The sequence below is a fragment of the Rattus rattus genome, chromosome 8, assembly GCF_011064425.1.
Source record: "Rattus rattus isolate New Zealand chromosome 8, Rrattus_CSIRO_v1, whole genome shotgun sequence".
NCBI classification, from domain to species: Eukaryota; Metazoa; Chordata; class Mammalia; order Rodentia; family Muridae; genus Rattus; species Rattus rattus.
Window position 1 is genome coordinate 103,436,460 of NC_046161.1, and position 23,664 is coordinate 103,460,123.

At 39.6% G+C, this 23,664-nt stretch overlaps 1 pseudogene; it reads left to right on the plus strand.

Moving 5' to 3' along the window:
* The first annotated feature begins 23,175 nt into the window (after positions 1-23,175).
* On the plus strand, positions 23,176-23,289 carry LOC116908412 (annotated as a pseudogene).
* Positions 23,290-23,664: the final 375 nt, after the last annotated feature.

Here is a 23,664-nt window from a genome sequence, read left to right on the forward strand (position 1 = left end):
AAAATCTTATTTATATCCTCGAGCATCTGTGATCTTCTGTATTTTTCTTAGATTATTAATTACAGGTTGGATGGATGGTCATGATAATTTGCAAGTTTGGAATTTTGAAGCTATTAAAATATGCATAGGCCCTCCTCTTGGTCGTGACCAATTCAACAACATGGGTTTAATTTATCTTTCCTTATGTTAGGCAGAGATAGCAAGGATTCAATGGCCTTAATCAAGATTAAGTTACAATTTGAAAAAAGGTCATGTGGCCTTTCTGTCCCCTCATTTTCTAGGTCACGGAAGATTTCTGTCAGAGCTTAGCCTAGGCACTTAAGCTAACCTGTTCCTTATGTTAAATAGTTTTTAGTTGCTTCAATGTTTCAACTCCTAGGCAAATAAGTGCTCAGGAAGTTGAGAGGCAGGATCTCTTTGCAGAGGACACAAAGCAGCATTTTTCAGAGAGGGACACATAAAGCTCATTATGGAGGGTGAGTATAGAGTCAAATTCAAAATATTCCAATATGCTAAATTGCTGAAAGTAGAGTGGTTCAAAACAGAGAACTAAGGTTAGAGTGATAACACAGATGGCTAAGTGCTTGCCTTGCAAACATGAGGATGTGCTTGATCCCAGAATTCACATTAAAAAACTTTTGGGTGCAATAGCTTGTAATTGCAGTGCCAGCACCAGAAAGGAGAAGAACAGATCTCTGGGGCTTGCTGACCAGCCAGCCTAGCCCAAACGGTGGCTTCTATGTCATTGAGACACCCTGTCTCAAAAAAGGAAGGTAGACAGTTTCTGAAAGAATGTACACAAAGAAATGTGTATATGCTCACCTCTTCACACACACACACACACACCTCACACACACACACACACACACACACACACAGATGCACTCACCAGGCACACACATATGTACACACTCACATACAGGTCTGCTTTCAACAATCAGTATATCAGTCATAAAAATCAGTAAGCAATAGGTTTAAACTATGTTTTAGGTACTTATTCTTTTGTTTATTTAATTTCAATGGTATAAATGGAGTCCAGGACTTTGTGTATATGAGGACAATACTGCACCACCTTATTTACTGAGACAGGGTCACACCGTGCAGAAGAAGGATTTGTGGTTCCCCTGCCCAAACTTTGAAACATTGTGATTTTAGGTGCACAACAATCTGACAAGCTGGAACGCTCTTTCAAATAGAATTCCCTAGCAAACACACACAGATCACCTCACCCAACAGCAGCAGAGTGCACATCATCAATAGTCCAGTGAAATACTTTCATGGGAAATCATTTGTTAGGCCCTCAAAGTCTTAATCAACTCTATAAGAATGAAACCATATGAAATGTCATTTTCAAATACAATTATACCTCAGTCAGAATGTATTTCTGAATAAATTATTTACGGAGCAGTAGCACACATGCATTGGTTTCCCTCTCCACCATGGCAAAGATGCGACCAGCTGTCTTAAGTTTTTCTTTCCTTGACTTCCCTACTATGATGGATGCTACGATGGATGGTAGCCAGAGCTGCGAGCTACAATGAGCTCTTTCCCTATATTACTTATTTTCAGGATATTTATCTCATAGTTACATAAATAACACTAAGATATATCTTAAGGAATTTAATAATGAAGGAATAAATCCAAGTTACTAGAAGGAAGGACATAATAAAGGTCAGAGCAGAAACATATGAGTTAGAAATTAATATATGTGTGCACGTTAACTGAAAAACCAAAAAGAGTTAATTTATTTTATTTTGGTTTCACAATATATAAACAAAATTGATAAACCCATAGAATTACAAAGGGAAATTGAATACCAATTGAAGAAAAAATTAGAAATGGAGGAGAGGATAGAACAAATTATTCAATAGAAATACGAAAGACTCTAAGGGGCCAGGGACACACCAGCAAGCTGGACAGCCTAGAGATAAACCAATGAATATTTGAGACCCACGCAATGAATAGTATGATCAGTATTTGCTTGAAATTCTAAATCTCTGACTGATGTATGACATGTAAGAGAACAGAACCTACAGCACTACCCACCTCTCAGAGGTCAATATCTCTGGGACCTGTTACTTTCAGTAGCAAATTTGATTATGGTTGAATTTCAATACTTAGAGAAAAATTAATACAAATGCTTCTCAATGACTATCCAAACTTGACGAACAAAAGAACCCACCTTAGAATCAAAGCCAGGCTAGGATTCTAGAAGAAAACTATAGATCAAAGACCATGATATACAGAGACAATGATATTGTCACAAATCCAACTATAATAAAGGATTAGAATGGACACCTATGGCGACAAATTCAAGAAATTTAAGGATAGCTCAATATCTATAGTACAGCCAGTAGCAGCAAACCCTCCCCTCTGGTACTTCTGAGTTAACATCTTTTAAGATCTATATTTCATCTCTACTACCTCAAACACAATTGGGGAAGTGGCTGGTGTGGCTACTTTCTCTGAAACTCACATGTTGGCTGGCCTTTAGGTCTGATCTTTCTTCTTCCCATATCATGGTAGACTCTTCTAGTCCTTAGCCTGGACAGATCCACCTTAGTTGACCTGCCCAACCGTTGGACTCAGAAGAAGGCATCAGAAGCCAGAACCTGTTGGCTCTTTATTGATCAATCAAAAATCAATAATGGAGGACAAGGACTTTCAGCATTTGGACATGCATATTCCAGATTTTGGGGTACAGATGAATTCAAATCATTAGAACCAATCCCCATCAAGTTAGTCTTTCAACAAATTAAGGAGCAATATCCCTCAGCAAAAGAATGCCATTAGACTTGGTGGTAGGTAACTGATAGCTTTTAATCTAATACTAGGGAGCACGCAGATGTCCACTTTACATTTCTTCCTAACACAGTATCAGAAGTCCCAGACAAAGCAATGAACTCAAGCAAATCATACTTAAAATAGATAATAAACAAGTAAAATTATGTCTACTCACAGAGATAATATTATATGCATGAAAAATGCTAAAGACTGCAGCAAATTACTGTTAGAATTTCTAAAAAAAAAATCAGTGAAGTTACAAAAGTCAAAATTTGAGTGGTGAAATCCATATTGACTTGATACATCAATAGAAAATTATCTGAAAATGAAATTTAAAACGTGATCCTATTTGTAATTAAAGAGTGCAACATGCAGAATATATTTAATCAAAGAGAACCAAGGGAGCAAACTCCTAAATGATGTGTTAAAACAACAAAACCAGTGTCAAAACACAGGGATCTCTTTGATATTGTCCTTAACAATGTTTTGTGGGCATAAGACCAACAGCACAGACAAAAACCCTAAATCGTAGAGGCAGTAGTCCATCACAATATAATGTTTCTTTTACAGCAGAAAAGCAACTGATTAGAGAGTAAGATGAACATTTACAAATTGTATCGACAATGGAAGCTTTAAAATTGATGAGCAATTTGTGCAACTCAACAGCATCAAATATTTAAACCATGAAATACTTGAACAGATATATTCCATAATAGAACATAATACAGGGGCACCCTGAACAAGATGGCTCAGTGGTTAAGCACTGGTGGCTCTTCTAGAGGACCACAGTTGTATTCCAGCCACCATGTGCAGTTTGTAACTGTCTGTAACTCCAGTCCCAGGGCTTCTGATGCCCTCCTCTGACTCCTTGGATTTGTGCTTCATATACAAACATACATACAGGCAAAACACCTACACACATAAAAGTAAATAAATAAAATTTAAAGGAAATAGAAGGCCACTCGCAGTCATGAAGGTATCCAATATCGCTATTGATTGAAGAAAAGTAACTTCTATCAAAATGACAAGTCTTTTCTGAATCAGAACGTCTGCCATAGGAAATACAGAATACTCAAGTGCTAGCCTGAAGAATGGCCAGCCCCCTCAGTGTTGACTGGAAGGTGAATGTATAACTATCGTGGAGAAGGCAATAAAGTTCCCTTAAAAAAATACACCAACTAGACAACCAAATTATCTCAATACAAGTACTTGTTAAATAAAAATCTGGATGAAAAAATCTGCATTCCATGCTCACTTTAGGACTATTCACAACAGATGATATTTGGAGTTGACCAAGTTCATTAACAAACAGATAGGGAAAGTGGGTCACTCATCAGTATGATAAAATCCTCAGCTCTCTTTCACAACAGATGATATTTGGAGTTGACCAAGTTCATTAACAAACAGATAGGGAAAGTGGGTCACTCATCAGTATGATAAAATCCTCAGCTCTCTCAGTCATCAGTCCGCCATTTTGTTACTCCTCATTATTAACAAGTTCGAGAGCATCGATGGGCACATGCGAGACTGTTCACCTGCTATGCCTCAGGGCTGCAATCATGTCTGTGGTTTCTAATCCCTGAAACAGCCTTGTGTTGGGTCTCACCATACTTTAGCATCTGTCACAACTCAGTGTTCTTTCTAACGGTGACCTTTATTTTGTGTATCAGCTAGGGTCCAGTTAGGATCCCTTTTTAATGGTCAAGTCAGAAAGACGCTGTAAAGCACTTGACATCACAACAGCTTCTGGAAAACAGAAACATACCTCTCAAAAGGCTTCTACAGCTCAGAAAAGAGAAGGGATAGGAAAGCTTCACCAGGATGATGTTTTCTTTTTGTGCACGTCTGAACTCCAATAGCATAGAAAACTTCTGTTTGTTTGCTCACAGTCAGCCTCTTCTCGAAGCCAAGTAGCAGCGCACTTGCTGACCCAGGGAAGGTAATGGTGTCATTACCTAATGCACTGTTGAGGAATTCATTTGGATGTGGCTGTCCCTTGGAGAAGCGTGAATCTTCCCATGATTAAAGTGATTTAGACAGGAGTAGTTCAGGGTAGACCACATTAATTTATGAGTCATTATCTTCAGCTCCAGACTACAACCTAATGAGCTGATTCAAATTCATTTAAATCCCTTGAAAAATACATACAGAGTCTGAACAATGTTCATAATTGGGAACCAACAGACATTTCCTCTGAAAACCAATATATTTCAATCAGAACCAGTCAAATAAATCTATGGAGGTTTTTTTTTACCCCCTGAAATTATTGGGCTTCATCAGTCCTGAGTTTCTGAGATTAATGAAGCCTGTGGAAAACACCTGAACCAAATGCCTCCTTCAAAAAGGATGAATGAAAATATTGATTAGTAAAATCTCATGATTTGCTTAATTGAGAGGTTTACTAACCATGTGATAGGAGTCAACACTGAATGCTTAGGAATTTGCTGGAAATATTGGTACCATTGATTAAAAAAATAAAAAGCATCAGAACTGCATAAATATTCGGCTTATTACAGAAAACATATAAAGTGTTCAGAAGAGTTAATCTGCAGAGTAAAGAAAAATGTACAAATTTTCATAATTTTAGACAAGAGTTCATATACATGAATAGAAGATAAAAAGTTAAAGTAGTTTTGTGTTGGCTTTTATGCCTCTCTGCATCTGACTTAATTGTATTCATATTTTTTTTTTTGGCTTAAGCCTCATTGTGGATCTCCATATAGAGCCCAGGTTTGCCTTGCATTTGAAAGTGATTCTCTTATCTCAGCCTCCTGTGTGCTGGGATAATAGACAGGTGCTACCACCTCTACCTCTTGTGAATTTTCAGAATATTGTGATCCGAGGACGGTTTCTTAGAAGGGGGTTTCTCGGAATTCATATATTCTGGGAGCTTCCATCTATCCCTACACTGAGTGCTAACGGCTAGGAATAAAGTTACAGAACTCTGAGCAATGGGGCATAACTGGAAGGTGTTAGAAGTGATTCTGAGAAATATTACCCTACTGTTAGAAATACATGTGTAGCTCTCCCCTCCTTTCACTAACATGACCCCTGCAAGCTGGTGGCCTTCATTTAAGCTGGCTGCTAGCTCTGATAACGTGCAGGCCATCTATTAGTTTGTCCCAGGACCTGCCCGCTTGCAGGAGTCTTTAAAATTCATGTTTCTTCAGGCCAGTGCCTGCTGGGTTTTCAGATCTCCTAGAGGCAAGTGTCTAAATACATCCAGACATCCACAAATGGGAATTATCTACTCTGCCTCCCATAAACAGTCCATCGTATTGAGCAAATCTCAGAGTCAGGAGAGCTTTCCTTCTGTGTGGATTCGGGATAACTAGACACTAAGCTTATCTGTCTTTATTCTTTTGGATGATTACAAGAATACTTTCATAAATCTAAATTTACTTCTGCTGACTTCTAGATTTCGGTGTTAAGTTATATAAATTTAAAGAAAGCAATTTCCCGCTGGGTGAAACTAATGGTGTTGACCTGGAGACAAGATAAGGGACTGCTGAGCTGTCTCCAGACATCAGCTACTGTAGAAAGATAATAGTCTTTGTTCCCCTTTCTGAAGGGAAAATTCTCTGTCCTTCTTCCATGGAATCTACCTTTTTGAACATCTAAACATTTATTTTAAGTAGATAAGGTGGTTTGTACTGATCAACAATTATTATCAATATGACAGGATCTAGACTAACCTAAGAGACAAGTCTCTGGTCATGTTTGGGAATTTCTAGATTAGATTAAGTGTGGTGGCAAGACCAACTCTAATGGCAGGTGACACCATTTTGTGGACTGGAGCTCTGGCCTGACTGAAAACCCAAAGCTCTGCTCCCTGGTCTACCCCACCATGATGGACAGCAACCCCCTGGGCTGTGAGCCGATATAAACCGTTACTTCCTTATGTGGCTTCTGTGTTTTACCACAGGAGAAAGAAAAGTAGTTAATACAGTGGTCTACCTGGGGAAAATGAGGGCAAGGGGAGGCTGAGGGCAATATGGTGTCTGTGTCAAGCTGTGTCTCTCAGCTATTTAATGGAGAACTGCTTTGGCCACTCGGAGAGAATCTGCTCAGTTCTTTGGGTGGAAGAATATTCCAAAACTACCTTCACCAACCACTCCCAGGTCAACACAATCCCAAGCCTATGTCTCAGTAGAACAGCCCTGATTTCATTATACAACAAGAAGTAGGTGTTTGAGTGAATGATAAAGAGACAGAAATATTTAATTTAATAGTGGCTGCTTCTCCTGAATCAGATGCTAGCTTTAAGACAGAAGAAAGATGACTGGAAATATAGTTGGGGTCAGGAAGACCATGCACTTAAAATCCAAATATACAATGAGGAGTTTCCAAGCAAAATCTGTACTATCAACAACACAGATAGCACAGATAAATTTTTCCATATGTGTAACAGCACTTGTATTATCAACAATCTACCTAGCTATTTGGTTAGAAATGCTATCTCCTTGCTATTTTAATATACACATGTATCTAATTGTGAATGCATTAAAATTATTTTATTTTTAAAAATCATTACTTTTTTTGATCTTCACAGTTTCTCTTGATCTCCTTTATCATTTTTCTAGACGTGTTTATAAGTTTTTCTTTATCAGTCAATGTTTAGCTATAAATACTATAAATTCCTAGTAAGCATGTATGCTAAAAACAGGTATTTCTTGCTTGTTGCCCTCTTTCAATTACGTTTGTGCCATATTTTATATGATTTTATGTGTATATCTGTTTTCTCGGAATCTCACATAGCCCAGGCTAGCTTTGAACTCTCTATATAGCCAAGGATGGATTTAAACTTTTGCCCTTCCCACCTCCATCTCCAGGTATGGGTGTGTGCCCAGCTCTAAGCAAAGCCAGGGATGGATCCCAGGGCTTGTGTGTGCTGAGTAAGCTCTCTACCATTAAGCTGGGTCTGCAGCCTTATTTATGCCCCTTTAAGACACACTTAGACTCATCTTCCCGATCTTACATGCCTCTAAGTCCTCATAGTTTTTCTTGTAATATTTTCACATTTTTATAAATCATTGTTTATTAGATTTTACTTTAGAGAAAGAAGTGAGGTAAATTGGCCTTAATTGGTCTATGTTTGTCTGCCGCTGTATTCTAATTAATCCATTTTCTTTCGTTGATTTGAATTGCAAATCTCATTTAATGCTATTCTTTCATATTTACTGGAAGCTATTTCTGTACTTTCTTTTCCATTTTAAGGACTGTGTTCCTCAACTATTAAGGAAAGAACTCAACTGAAACTTTATATCTTCATAGTTGGCGGGGTACATTCACACTTCTGGATATTCTTATCTCTAGATTTTTGTATTTAATTTATAATCCATTTCTGCAGACAAAAATCAAATCCATTGATTAATTTAGTGTTAATTATGAATTTAAATATTAATTTTGCCTGTCCCTAAATGAGGCATATCGTGTATTTATTAACATTTTCTTTTTCTTGTGATCTGGAGAGCAAACACAGAGAGTGATGCATGCTATGCCTCACCATGGAACTATGTGCCTAAGCCTTACTAATATATTCATAATTTGCTTTTAGAGGGTCTTAAAATCAACTTTGCATAAATACATTTAAATTGTTTTACTGCTAATTATTTATAACTTTGTAATCCGCCAATGTATCCAGTTCCCCCTCTCAGACACAAGTCCCCTTTAGTTTCATCCCTGGGATATTTAAAAATATTATTGGCCACACTGACTTGTAAACTCACATGACTGCTCTTTTCCTTCTAATATATACAAGTCGGTCATCAACTCAGTAACTATGTTTTGAGTCGGAAACACGGTGAACATAGTGGAGCGAGGCCCGGGTTTTTTCTTGGTTAATTTCACTGTAAAGATCCTCTGGGCTCTTCCTTGTCACTGGTCTGTCCTGAGTTGTGTCCAGCCCTTAGCCTGAAACACATCTCCATCTGACTCATGGTAAACACGTTCAAATGACAATCTACTTTTTTTTTTTCTTTTTTTCGGAGCTGGGGACCGAACCCAGGGCCTTGTGCTTGCTAGGCAAGTGCTCTACCGCTGAGCTAAATCCCCAACCCCTACTTTTTATTAGTAGTAAGTTTTATTAAGAATCTTTGGGCAGACTAGTCAATGTGCTTCTCTGGATTGTTGTTGTTTTCCTTCTTTATCCCTACCTCTCCTTATTCTATCACTGTCACTCTGCCTACCTCCTCCTTCCCTTCTTCCCTCCTTCCTTCTCACCTTCCCTCCCTTTCTGTCTCTCTTTTGGTGGAGCATACATGTGGAATCCAGAAGTCGACCTCAGATGCTGTCCCTCGGGTGTTATCCACCTTGTTTTGTGTTACCTTGGCAGAGCTCTTAGTGAGGAGGGCTTGGCAGCAAGCTCCCAGATCCACCTGCCTCTGCTCCACAGTGCTAGGATGGCAAGCTCGGAAGACGTCATCTGACGTTTCTTTCCTCTCTTAACCTGTGAAAGTGTGCTGCATCCTTTTTGGTTCAATAAAGTGAATGTCACAGGTTCTCTTGAGAAGAAAGAACAATCTCGGCTTACAACCCCCAGACAGCCCTCATGTTGATACACTTTTTTCTTTCTATCATTTGAATACCCCTATGTCGATTAAATCATCAGTATCTTAAAGCAGTTGACATGATTTGGTTAATCTTGTTCACAATTTTTAGGAAAGGATTCAAATAATCATAATGCACTATTCTACAAAGTCTTGGTTGAGGCTTCTTAATACAATGTCATCTTTGAGCCAAACTGCTTTCTAGCTGCGATAGGAATATAGCCACCACCACCACTTAAGTGTATTGTGTGTGACCTAGTTTCTATTTTCCTTTTTCTATAAACAAAGCTCCATTGACTTTTCTTCTGAAGTTCCAAATCCCAGTTCTAAAACCACTCAATGATTTTGGGTTTTTATGTTTTGTTTTGTTTTTGTTTTTGTTTTTGTTTTTTAAAGCTGTATCAGGACTTTTTCAAATTTCATTCAGGCTCTGGGTAATAATGTTACGAACTTTGGGAAATTAAGGTATAAAGTTTGTACTATTGGACAAGTCTTTGAAGCCACAGTTTTGCTTTCTGTTTTCTCCAATAAAATAGATTTAAAGTAGCTCAATCTTGGATTTTTTTTTGGACAAATCCCTAGAAATGTTTTCCCTCTGAACCCTTTATCTTACTGCCTGCATTTGTTATACTTTGTCTGCCTGTAATCAAATGTATAGCCAGAAGCAACTAGAGGAAGGAAACATTAACTCTATCTTGTGATTTATAAGTGATATAGTCCACCACAGTAAGGAAGACAAGATGGGAGGAGCATGAAGCAGTTGGACATACTGAGTACACAATGCATGGAATTAACAGAAGCAGGGTCAGGCTAGAAGGCCTCATGGTGAGCCCTTGGGATTCCCTTCATCCCACCAGGCTCTCCTTCATAAAGGTGGTAGAACCTAAAACATTTGAGACCCTTCAAGCATGAGCTCTTAGAAGATACTGTCTTTCAAACATCACTACCTTATCAAACTCCAAACTCAGCCTTCTGGTCTTATTCCCCACCCAGGCCAGATCAGTGGCCAGATGCCCACACACACTCTGCAGCCTTTATGCCTACCAGAAGGTCAGCAGTAACCCAGGATACAGGTGAGAATCTTGCCCAAATACCTAGGCCAGCTGGGATCCACAGAGACCTGCCAATGAGGGACCTACGCCTTGCCACCATATCTACCTTCCTTCTGGCCTGCTTTCGCACCCAGACCAGATCAGTGGGCCTGATACTTTCACACATCCTGCAGCCTGCATGCCTCCCAGGAGGTCTGAGAAACCAACGACCCAACATTCACAGAGAGTCTTACCCAACATTCACAGAGCCCAGTTGATGTGAGATCTCCCTTGCCCTGCCAAGCTCTACCTTCTTCTAGTCTGCTTCTCTACCTGGGCCAGATAAGTGGGCTGATACCCTCCTATACCCTACAGCCTATCTGCCTCTCAGGAGGTCTGCAGTAACCAGGGACAGTCTGTCTGTCCCCTGGAAGGTCTGCAGTAATCAGAGACACAGGAGGTCTGCTCTAACCAGACACACAGGAGGCCCACCCTAACAAGAGACAGCACTGCCTGCCTCAAAGGCGACCAGTTCTAATCTAGGTCACAGAGCTCTACTTGCCTCCAAGAAGTCCAGCTCCAGTCTGAGACACCCAGGTTAGTTAACACCAGAGATAACCAGATAGACAGAGGCAAGCATAAGATCATAAGCGACAGAACCCATTGCAATTCTGTACCATTAGAACATATTTTTCCTACCACGACAAGTCCCGGATACCCTAACATACCTGAAAAGCAAGATAATAACCTAAAATCTCCTCTCACAAAGATGATGGAGGCCTTTAAGGAGGAAATAAATAACTGGGGGTGGGTGTGGGTTGAAAATGTACTGATATAAATCTGACTGATAAATTACAAGCATCTAAGTTTTTGATTTTACTGGGTTACAGGGATTTGTGACAGCTGACCGTAGGGGGCGGATGGTTGGGAATGTGAGCAGAGAATCTGCCAGATGAGAATAGGCCAGTCTGTCTGCCAGTGCCTTGCAGGCGGTAGCGTGGGACTCATATTTATTATTTCACGCTCCACCTGAAAGCTCTGGAACTTAAAGAAGTAAACATACCCAAGAGGAGTAGATGGGAGGAAATAGTCAAATTTGGGCTGAAACCAACCCATTAGAAACAAAGAATGATAGAAAAAAAATCAACAATACCAAGACCTGGTTCTTTGAGAAAATCAACAAGATAGATTAACCTTTAGCCAAACTAAGTAAAGGGGACAGAAACAATATCCAAATTAACAAAATCAGAAATGAAGACGGAGGCATAACAACAGAAGCGGAGGAAATTCAAAAGTTATCAGAACCTACTACAAAAGCCTATAATCTCTAAAACTCGAAAATCTCAATGAAATGGGTGATTTTCTAGGCAGATATCACATACCAAAGGTATGTCACAATCAGGTAAACTATCTAAACAGTCCCATAGAAATAGTCATTAAAACCTCCCAACCAAAAAGAGCCCAAGGCCAGATGGTAATTCTACCAGACCTTCAAAGAGGAGATAATACCCATACCCCTCAAACTATTCCGCAAAATAGAAACAGAAGGAAGACTACCCAATTCATTCTATAAAGTTACAGTTAACTAAACCACACAAAGGCCCAACAAAGAGAACATCAGAACAATTTCACTTATGAATATTGATGAAAAAATACTCAATAAAATTCTTCACAAACCGAATCCAAGAATACATCAAAATCATCATTTATTACGATCAAGTAGGCTTCATCCCAGGGATGAAGGGATGGTTCAATACAGGGACATTCATCAACATAAAATACTATATAAACAAACGAAGGGAAAAAGTCATGTGATTATCTCATTAGATTCTGAAAAAGTCTTCAACAAAATACATCACCCCTTTATGTTAAAGGTCTTGCAGAGGTCAGAAATTCATGACACATACCTAAACATAAAAGCAATATATAGTAAATCAACAGCCTACATCAAATTAAATGGAGAGAAACTAGAAGCAATCCTAGAAGACAAGGTTGTCCACTCTCTCCCTATCTATTCAATATCTACTTGAAGTTCTAGGTAGAGCAATTAGACTTCAAAAGGAGATCAAGGAGATACAAATAGGAAAGGAAAAAGTCAAAGCATCATCATTTGCAGATGATATGATAGTATACATAAGCAACTCCCAAAATTCCACCAGAGACTTCCTACAACTACTAAACAACTTCAGCAAAATGGTGGATATAGAATTAACTCAAATAAATCAATAGCCTTCCTCTATTCAAAGGATAAATGGGCTGAGAAAGAAATTAGGGAAACATCCTTCACAGCAGCCACAAATATTATAAAATATCTTTGTGTAACTCTACCAAGTAAGTGAAAAATCTGTATGACAAATTCAAATTCCTGAAAAAAGAAACTGAAGATGACTTCAGAAGATGGAAATTTCTCCCATGCTCATGGATTGGTAGGATTACCATAGAGAAAATGACATCCTACTAAAACAATCTACAGATTCAGTGCAATCCCCATCAAAATCCCAAGAAAATTTTCACAGAGTTATAAAAAGCACTTCTCAATTTAATATGGAAAAACAAAAACCCAGGATAGCCAAAAAATTCTCAACGATAAAAGAAGTTCTGAGTGAATCACCATTCCTGAACTCAAGGTATCCTACAAAGCAATAGTGATCAAAACAAACAAACAAAAAACAATGCATGGTATTGGTAGTGAGGAAGAGAGTTTGATCAATGGAATAGAATTTAAGATCCAGATATAAGCACCCCCACACACACACACATGAACACTTGATCTTTTACAAAGAAGCTAAAAACAAATAGTGGAAAAAGGAAGTATCTTTAATAAATGTGGCTGGCCTAACTCTCAGTCTGTACATAGAAAAATGAAAATATACTCAACAATATAAGAACTTCTGGGGGAATCACCTTACCTAAACTCAAGCAGTATCACAGAGCAATAGTGATTGAAGCTGTATGGTATTGGTGCAGAGACAGGCAGGTAGATCAGTAGGATAAAATTGAAGACCGAGAAATGAACCCACACAATTATGGTCATTTGATTTTTGACAAAGGAGCTAAAACCATCCAATGGAAAAAAGATAGCATTTTCAACAAATGGTGCTAGTTCAACTGGAGGTCAGAATGTAGAAAGAATGCAAATCAATCCATTCTCATCACCTTGTACAAAGCTTAAGTCCAAGTGGATCAAGGACCTCCACATCAAACCAGATACACTCAAACTAAAAGAAGAAAACATGGGGAAGAGGCTCGATCACATGGGCACTGGGGAAAATTTCCTGAACAAAACACCAATGGCTTATGCTCTAAGATCAAGAATCAGCAAATGAGACCTCATAAAATTGCAAAGCTTCTGTAAGGCAAAGGACACTGTCATTAGGACAAAACGGCAACCACCAGATTGGGAAAAGATCTTTACCAATCCTACATCTCCTAGAAGGCTAATATCCAAAATACACAAAGAACTCAAAAAGACTCCAGAGAGCCAAATAACCCTATTAAAAATGGAGCACAGAGGTAAAAAAGAATTGTCAGCTGAGGAATATCAAATGGCACTCAACATCCTCAGTCATCAGGGAAATGCAAATCAAAACAACCTCACACCAGTCAGAATGGTTAAGATAAAAACTCAGGTGACAGCAGATGCTGGCGAGGTTATGGAGAAAGAACACCCCTCCATTGTTGGTGGGACTGCAAACTAGTACAACCACTCTGGAAATCAGTCTGGAGATTCCTCAGAAATTAGACATTGCACTACCTGAGGACCCAGCTATACCTCTCCTGGGTGTATACCCAAAAGCTGCTCCAGCGTACAACAAAGACATATACTTCACTATGTTCATCGCAGCCTTATTTATAATAACCAGAAGCTGGAAAGAACCCAGATGTCCTTCAACAGATGAATGGATACAGAAAATGTGGTACATCTACACAATGGAGTACTACTCAGCTATCAAAAACAATGACTTCACGAAATTTATAGGCAAATGGATTGAACTAGAAAATATCATCCTGAGTAAGGTAACTCAATCACAGAAAAAACACACATGGTCTGCACTCACTGATAAGTGGAAATTAGTCCAAAAGCTAAAATTACCCAAGATATAATCCACAGACCACATGAAGCTCAAGAAGAAGGATGACCAAAGTGTGGATGCCTCTCTCCCTCTTAAAAGGGAGAACAAAAATATTCATAGGAGGGAAATTGTAGGCAAAGTTTGGAGCAGAGACTGAAGGAACGGCCATTCAGAGGCTGCCCCACATGTGGCCCATCTATATACAATCACCAAAGCTAGATAAGATTGATGAAGCTAAGAAGTGCATGTGGACAGGAACTGGATATAGATTTCTCCTGAGAGACACAGCCAGAGCATGTCAAATACAGAGGCGAATGCTAGCAGGAAACCACTGAACTGAGAACAGGACCCCTGTTGGAGGAATTAGTGAAAGGATTGAAAGAGCCAAAGGGGCCTGTCACCCCATAAAAACAACAACGCCAACCAAGCAGTTCCCCCAGGGAATAAACCACTGTTCAAAAACTATACATGGACTGACCCATGACTCCAGCTGCATATGTAGCAGAGGACAGCTTTGTTGGGCACCAATGGAAGGAGAAGCCATTGGTCTTGCCAGGTTGGACCCCCATTGTAGGGAAATGTCAGGGGGCGATAAGGGGAGCGGGTAGGGAGGGTAACATCTGATAGGAGAAAGGGAGTGGGAGGGGACAAGGGGCTCATGTCTGGAAAACCAGGAAAGGAATAACATTTGAAATGTAAATAAAAAAATCCAATAAAAGAAAAAAAAGAAAAATGAAAATAGATCTATATTCATCACCTTGCACAAAGCTCAAGTCCAAGTGGATCAAGGACCTCAACATAAAACCAGATACATTCAATCTAATAGAAGAGAAATTGGGAAAGAGCCTTGAACCCATTGGCAAAGGGGGACATTTCCTAAGCAGAACTCCAATGACTCAAGCTCTAAGATCAAGAATTGATAAATGGGACCTCATGAAACTGGAAATTTTCTATAAGACAAAAGACACAGTTAATAGGATAAATCGAGAACCTACAGATTGGGAAAAAATCTTCACTAACCCCACATCTGATAGAGGGCTAAATCCAAAATATATAAAGAACTCAAAAAGTTGGTCCCCAAAACAAACAAACAAACAAATAAATGAACAACAAAACCAAATAACCCAATTAAAACCTGGGTACAGAGCTAAACAGAGAATTCAAAACAGAAGAATCTTGAATGGCGATGAAAACACGCACTTGCACGCACACACACACACACACACACACACACACACACACACACACACACACACACACAAAGCTCAATGTCCTTAGTTATTAGGGAAATTCAAATCAAATGACCTGGAGATTCCACCTCACACCAATCTGAATGGCTAATATCAAAAACTCAAGTGACAGCACATGCTAGAGAGGACATGAAGAAAGGGGAACACCCCTTTATTGCCTGTGGGGTTGAAAACTGGTATGAACTCTCTGGAAGTCAATCTGAAGTTTTCTCAGAAAGTTGGAAACAGTTCTACCCGAAGACCCAGCTATACCACTCTTAGGCATACACCCAAAAGACCCCCCACCATTCCACAAGGACACATGTTCCACTATGTTCATAGCAGTCCTATTTAAGAACTGCAGGGACAAAAATGGAGAAGGGACTGAAGGAGAGGCAGTTCAGTGACTGGTCCAACCTGGGATCCGTCTCATGGTGGTTGGCAGGGAGCATGCACTAAGGCCTGGCACTATTTCTGATTCTATGAAATGTTTACAGACAGGAACCTAGCATGTCTGTCCTCTGAATGGCATTGCCAGCAGCTGAATGAGAAACATGTAGATTCTTAAACCCAACCATAGGACTGAAGTCAGGGGACCCCTAAGGTTGAGCTAGGGGGAAGATTGAAGAAGGTACTGGAGGGCAGCCCCAAAGGAAGATGAGAAGTATCAACTAACCCAGACCCCAGGGACCTCCCAGACACTGAGCCACCAACCAGGAGTAAACACCCACTGGTCCAAAGCCCCTGGTGCATATGTAGCAGTGGTCTGCCTTGTCTGGCCTCAGTGCAAGAAGATGCATTGGAGAGGCTTGAAGCCCCAGGGTAGCATGAGGTCTGGTGGGGGTGAGGAGGATCCTCTTGAAGGCAAAGGGGAGGAGAAATCGGATGAGGAACTGTGGGAGAGGGGACTGGGAAGGGGGCCTGACCAGAATGTAAATAAAGAAAATAATTTAAAAAAACCCTCCAAACTTAAAAGCAAAGCAAACCCAAGATCTTGAAGCATGTAATTTGCTTTATGCCCTGCATCATGTCTCCTCTTGTGCTGGTGCATATTTAGCTCTTTCGAATATTTGCTTGATGCAGATTCATTGCTTTATCAGGAACCACTATGCTGAAGTTCAGCGGTATCCAGATGACACCAACTGCTGTGTGGCAACTGTCTAGTGGATACGCGTTCATTAGCCAAAACTAGGCATAGAAATCCCATTTCAGGGGTTTGCATGGTTGAAGATCAGTATTTTCTTCTCTTCTTGTTCAGTGCACCTTTCTCACTAAGATGAGGTAGTAGCTTAGGTGTTTATTACAGAACTGGAACAAAGTCATCTTTCTGAGACACTAATTTTAATATGTTAGTCTGGCGGCGGCGACGTTGGCGTTGTCGTCGTCGTCGTCATCATCATCATCATCATCATCACCACACAGGATGTGGCATTAGCAACTCTCCAAGTTTATTTATCTTTGGTATGGAGTTCGTAATATTCCATTACGAACACTTGCCATGGAATATCTGGCCCATGGATAGCTCGGCCATCAGTTCTCAGTAACAGGTTTCCTGAGAGAGAAGCAGGAGACTGAGGCTACTCAAACTTTGATCCTATCCTCACTAGCAAGGCCACCAGCATCTGCCTTGCAGTCTCTCACATCTTTATCCACTCCTGTCACTTATAAACCAACAAAGCCAGGGCGTCGCTTCTCTTCTCTGAGAGCCACAGGCACCAATGTGACCTCAGATACATTGGGGGCTCCTTGTTCAGAGCTATACGCCGACAGTGTGCCCGTCTGACATTGATAACCCAAGAGCTGCTATGAAAATAATGAAAATCTCTCAAAATGGTATCAAGAAGAGCGTCGCAGATCAAAGGCATCATGGCCACCTTTCTGAAATGATGATTTACCAACGATTCAGCAGCCCAGACCAGCATGCAAAGCTCAAATCCACAAGTCTTGAGGCTGGAGATGGCTATTCCAGCAAAAGGACTTGAGTTTGGGTCTCCAGCACCCAGACCAAAAGCTGAGAGTGTGGTCTATGATCACAGCACCAAGGAAGCAGAAACAAATCAACGCCCATGTTTAGTTGAGAGCCATGTTAGCCAATCAGTGAGTTCCAGGTCCAAATGAGAGACTGTCACTCAAAAATGAAAGTGGAGAAGACAGACACTAGACAGGCACTCTGGCCTCTACATGCATGCCACACATTCATATATACTCATGTGCATGTATGCCCCTCCGCAAAACAGGTACACACGCATGTACCATAAACTCATATGATCACGGACACACCCATGTCAAAGGTGCATCAGTTCCTTGAGCAAGGTTATGTTCCATGCACAGAATCTCTGGGTAATTTGTTTCCAAACATCTCAGAACATCAACCAGTTCAATGATGATGTCATTCACCTATGCATGCATAGTGTGGATGTCCATATATGACTAAGAATACCCTGGTAAGCCAGGGTGGGGTCCTTTGCCTTAAAATGTAAACTGGTAACACGTGAACTCTGAAAAATCTTGTTATATGTACTGCATGTTTTTATATTGCTTAGACAGTGTCAATTCCAACAATAACCAAACAAACAAATAACTAAATAAATAAATAACATTTGTAATGGGAAAAGGAAAAACCAAGGGTTAATTGAGTTACTGTTCTATTAACCTGCATGCACATTGGGTGGAAAAAAATTAACAAGCAAGCACACCGATTTTTAGTGATACCTATACATCTGTAATCACAGCACATGGAAGGCAGAATCAGGAATATACACTGAGACCAACATGAAATGACCCTGACTTATGAATAAATGAATGAATGAATGAATGAAATAAACAAGTTTAAACATGTTGTATGAGTTAAGAAAAGTAACTTACAGATCAAAAGAAGACAAGACCTGAAAGTGAGGCTCTGCAGACTTAAAACTAGCAATAGAAATAAGGAAGACATTGCTACGATGATGCTAATTTCCCCAGCTCTCTTAGGATGGATGTTGTCCACTTAATTAAAAAGTACATGGCTAAAAGCTTTCCCATCAGAAGACTACTGTCTAGAAATTCTAGAAGGAATCGACCGTTTGGATTAGCAGAAAGAGGTGCTAATTGAAATGTCAGCATACCATGAAGCATTTAGGGGAGAATCCACATGGCAAAAGAAAAAAATCAAGGGAGTACAAAGATAATTTCAGATGTTAATGTTAAAGGGCATTAAGATGTTTATGGTAAATGGCAAGGTTGATTCCAACAAAACAATGGTATATTGATAAAAGTGAACTGGAATTTTATACACACTTATATAACTAGAGTGGGTCAATTTTTTTAAAAATGAACCTCATAGGTTAAATTGGAAAAAAAAAGACATAAGCTCTAAGAATTCAAAATTGAAAAAAAATTTTCATTTTTCAAAATTAACTTTGAAAACTGTCTGCTTTTGTGTTAATAAATGATCCAGAATATGATTAACATCCAATCAAGCTGATTTCAGACCTAAAATGACAAACGAGATAAAAATAGATTCTGTAAAATAGTAAATGTGAAATGTATAACTTAGAACAATCGGTGGTCATGAGATTGTGGACGAATTTGAATAAGTAGCTCAGAAATGAAAATCAGAAGTAGACCGATGTAGTTACCAATGGCATATGATACAGGGCATGAAAATAAGACAAAGATTGTCTAAATGAAATAGCCAATGTTTGAATCAATACATACATGTGAAAATTTTATACTTCATAAAAATCTCTGTTAGCATGAGGTGTGACAATGTAGAAATTTAATCCTGCTATCCAGGCAGAAGTGGAAGCTTAAACAGAGCGGGGAGGGTTGAAGCAGAGGCAGGGCAGGGGTAGACTTAGGGGTGGGCTCTGGTGTGGGGGTGGGCAGAGGCTGAGGTAGAGGCAGGAGCTTGAGATTAGCCTGATATACAGAACGCTTTCCAGGTGTCGAAAATGACCTAGCGAGACCCTGTCTTCAAAGAAAATCTCTTTTTAGTCACTCGTAAGAATTTAGCAAAACTATCCCATACAATCTTAAACATTTCTATAGATCAATCTGAAGACATAAACAATGGGAAAGAGAGCAGCCTGGACACCAGCAGCTGCAGACTCCGTGAAGGCAAAGCCAAGGTGAGCGACGTTGACTCTATCACAGATGGATTGCAAACTGAAATTGCAGAAGGACATCACCACCACAAGTGGGGTGCTTACAGTTTAAAACTTGCGAATGTCGTCACCTCTTAATGGGGATGCGTGTGCATGTGCTTTTTTATCAATAGGTTCTCAGCGTTAGTTCAGAGAAGGAAGCTGAGCTCCATCATTGAGTCTGATGCATTCTCTAGCATCCAGCCATGCAACTTAGTCAGAGTTCCCAGATATTACCTACTGCCCAGAAACTATGCAGCTCTGAACTCCCAGTTTGCCTGACATTCCACCCCACCCCCATTTAGGACATTGTCCTGTTATTGCACATCCTGCTTTAGCTACCCATCGATCGATCGATCCATCCATCCATCCATCCATCCATCCATCCATCCATCCATCCATCCATCCATCTCTGCATCTAAATCTATATCTATACATTATAGTTATTTTCATTTTCTTGTAATCGAGCTAAGAAAGAGTAGATTGCAGCTGCAAACTCAAAGAGTGGACAGTGAAGTATCATGGGAACAAGCTAATTCTACTAGTGGCGTTTAATCTTACAGCCTCCCTCATTAGAAAGCCTGATAGGGCTAAAAATAAGTGTTATTAATGAATATCTCCGGGCCACATTAAATTATAAGTAGACTACATGTGCTTTTAGAAAAAAAAATGACAAAATCTGTGTAAATTATGTATGAAATAATTCTTGACTACTAGCACCATTTTGAGATAATATTTGTACCATTTCATTTTGATTTTAGAGATTAAAAATGATGTTGAAATAAGATGTTAACCATGAAGACAGGGATGAACTATTTTGTAAAAAAACTTTTGTTGTTTTATTTATGTAAGTGTACATACTTATGTCCGTGTGTCTGTCACCTTTGTGTAGGTGGCCACAGAGGTCATAAAAGGGCATCAATTCCAGTAAATCTAGAGTTACAGGTGGTTGTGAACCTCCAGACATGGGTGGTTCCAAGAGAATCAAGAAATCTTGACCACTGATCTATTGCTTCAGCCTTAAAGGGTACAATTTTAAAGTAAAATTTAAGTCCCATTTCCAAGAGAATATTTCTGGTTTTCCTCTTAAAGTATGCAATATGTTCATGCTTGTCTTAATTTCCATCTCTCTTCCACTCAAACTCTCACAATTATTAGAGGTACTACAGCATTTATTCAGATGTCCATATTTTTGGGTTCTTAGTTATTTTCTAGGGAAGAGAGAGGGCCAAAGAGAGGTGCACTCTCCTTGGAGTTCCAGTTACTGCAGATGCTACAGCTCACATTGGCAGTGTTCACGGAGTGCTTTAGACCTTGACAAATAGCAGTTGGACTCTGTGTTCTGTACTTTGACTTTTAAAACGTGCACTGGTGACTGGACTCAAACTAGTATGGCTACCCACCCATGGTCCATTAATAAAACAATGAAACTGTGTAGTTGAAACCATGCAGAGGATAAAGCCACCCATGTCTCCCATAGATTTGGAGAGTTGATAGCATGACATTATACTTCAAGCCTTCTTTTATTTTTCAAAGTTTTTCTAGTCTGTATCACGCTGGGCTCTCATTTCTCTAGATCATTGCTTCTCAACCTTCCTAGGATTGTGAATCTTTTGTACGGTTCTTCATAAGCCAGAAAATTATTCCATTGCTATTTCCTAACTATAATTTTGCTACTGTTATGAATCTTAATGTAAATATCTGACATGTAGGATATCTGATGTATGATACACACATGCCCTTTCCCTGTTCTAAATCATCTTTAAATTTGCTACAATTACATCCCGATGAGCAAGTTTGCCGGTGTTCTTAACAAATTAAAAAATGTGCAAACATGTACAAAGAACAGACATCCGATTCTCTTTCGGGAGTAAACCTTTAGTCTCACCTTTGACTGGGGACAGAATGCTGAGTTTAAATTGATTCCCTTCCTTCAGAATTTGAGAATATTCCCCCTCTCTGGACCCAGTGTTGGGGAGATGGCATATCGTAGTGTATATTCAGTTTCTTTGTGAACAGCTTTCTCTTCCCCTTTAGAAGGCTTAGGTTTCCTGTCCATCTTCGGCCATGGGGTTTCAGTGTGTGTGCGCATGGACAGTATTTTGTTAATTCAGCTGCTTGCTGAGCAGGTCATTTCCATTACGCCAGCATTTCTTTCTTTCTGAACACTTCTCTTCGGATAGCTTTTATCATCTCTGCCTCATTTGTTCCTTTTCTTCTCCATTTAGCACTCTCATTAGAGATACAGAGTATCACAGGACTATTTTCCCCAACTCTCTAAGTGTCTACTCCAGGTTGCCCACTCCTTCGACAACAGAAGCAAGCTCTACAGTTAATAAATCGTTTCACTTTGCACTGGAACACAGTGGAGGGTCACTAACCAAAACGCTGTTTTATAGATCTGACCCACATGACTAGATACATATGAATATGATTTAACGGGATTATACATTTCTTCTGGGGTAAAATCTAGTGTAGTATGCCATATGCACTCTCTGTTCCCTACATCTGCAGACCTGTAGGAGCCACAGAGTCAAATGCAGAAGCAGGTGTGTGTTTTGATTTACTGCTGAGAAAAGAGATTTGCAATGTGGAAGTTGGCTTTTGTTAAAGAGTTGAGTTTGGGATAAAGTTGTTTGGTAAGGTGAATTAAATTACCTTGGCAAGGGTCCTTTGCCATTTTTGTACAGATTATCAGAATGCTACAAATTTATCTTTAAGACAAATAATTTAATTGTCAATTTATTATTAGACATTAATTTATGTAATAAATGGTAAATGCTCTAAATGCCTTCTGGAACAGCAGCACTAGTTTCTAAGGTATTTATTTTCTTTATGGTTGCTATTTTCCATTGCACTCTTAGTTTTTGTCCTTGAACTATATCTTAGACTATCAAATTAAGGCTTTACTTTTTAAATTACTATTTGTATATGTAGAATTGATCCTTCTGTTTTTGCTTTCTAATCCTTTCCTATGCATATTCTGATCTAATGTTTGAATTTTTAACTTGTAAGAGCCCTACATCTGAAGAACACACTGTAATAAAATATTAAATTAAATTCAAATAATTAAAGTAAGGTAAAATGCTCAAGTGCTTGGCACTCTTATTAGACACCTTTTAAATAAGATGTAACTAAAGACCTGACAGAATCAACTTAAGTGAGGAAGGGTTTCTTTTGGCTCACAATATAAGGGAACACAGTGCACTATTCAGTAACATGGCAGCAGCAACACAGACAACTTGTTGCATTGTGTTTATGTCAGGAAACAGAGAAAGCTGAATGCTGCTTGTTCTAGTTCAGATTCTAGTTCTGTGGTAAAACACTTGAATCTAGAGCAACTTAGGGCTTATTTAAACTTATATGATAAAATCCATCACTGACTTGCCCCTAAGGGTGTTACAGGTGTTCATCAGTAGGTGATAGAGAAGAGAGAGGCTATGTCTATGCTCAGAGCTCCGATATGTGGACATCTGAATGATCAGTAGCCTAACATTCCCTGAAAAAAAAACAAGCCTAACATGGCCACTAGTCCAGAGCCAGGCAGGTTCAGGATAGGGAGGAAGTCCAAGACTAGAAGAACCCTACTTAGGAGCACCAGCCCTTGTCAGGTATAACCTTGAGACAGATGACCATCTCAAGAGTCCATTCTAGTGTGCCAGGCAAGGAGTGAGCCCAAAACAACCACCAGATATATGCAAGGGGGCCCAGACAGGGACCTAATATGAGATGACCACCAAATCTGCCAATGCACAGGCCTGGGGGAGCAGACCAGGCCTAAGATGGCCTCAGTCCAGTGCTGTAATGCTTGACTGAGGTAGAGCACTTCTGAGGCCACTCATGAGATGACCCCAGACATCCAGAAACACTGG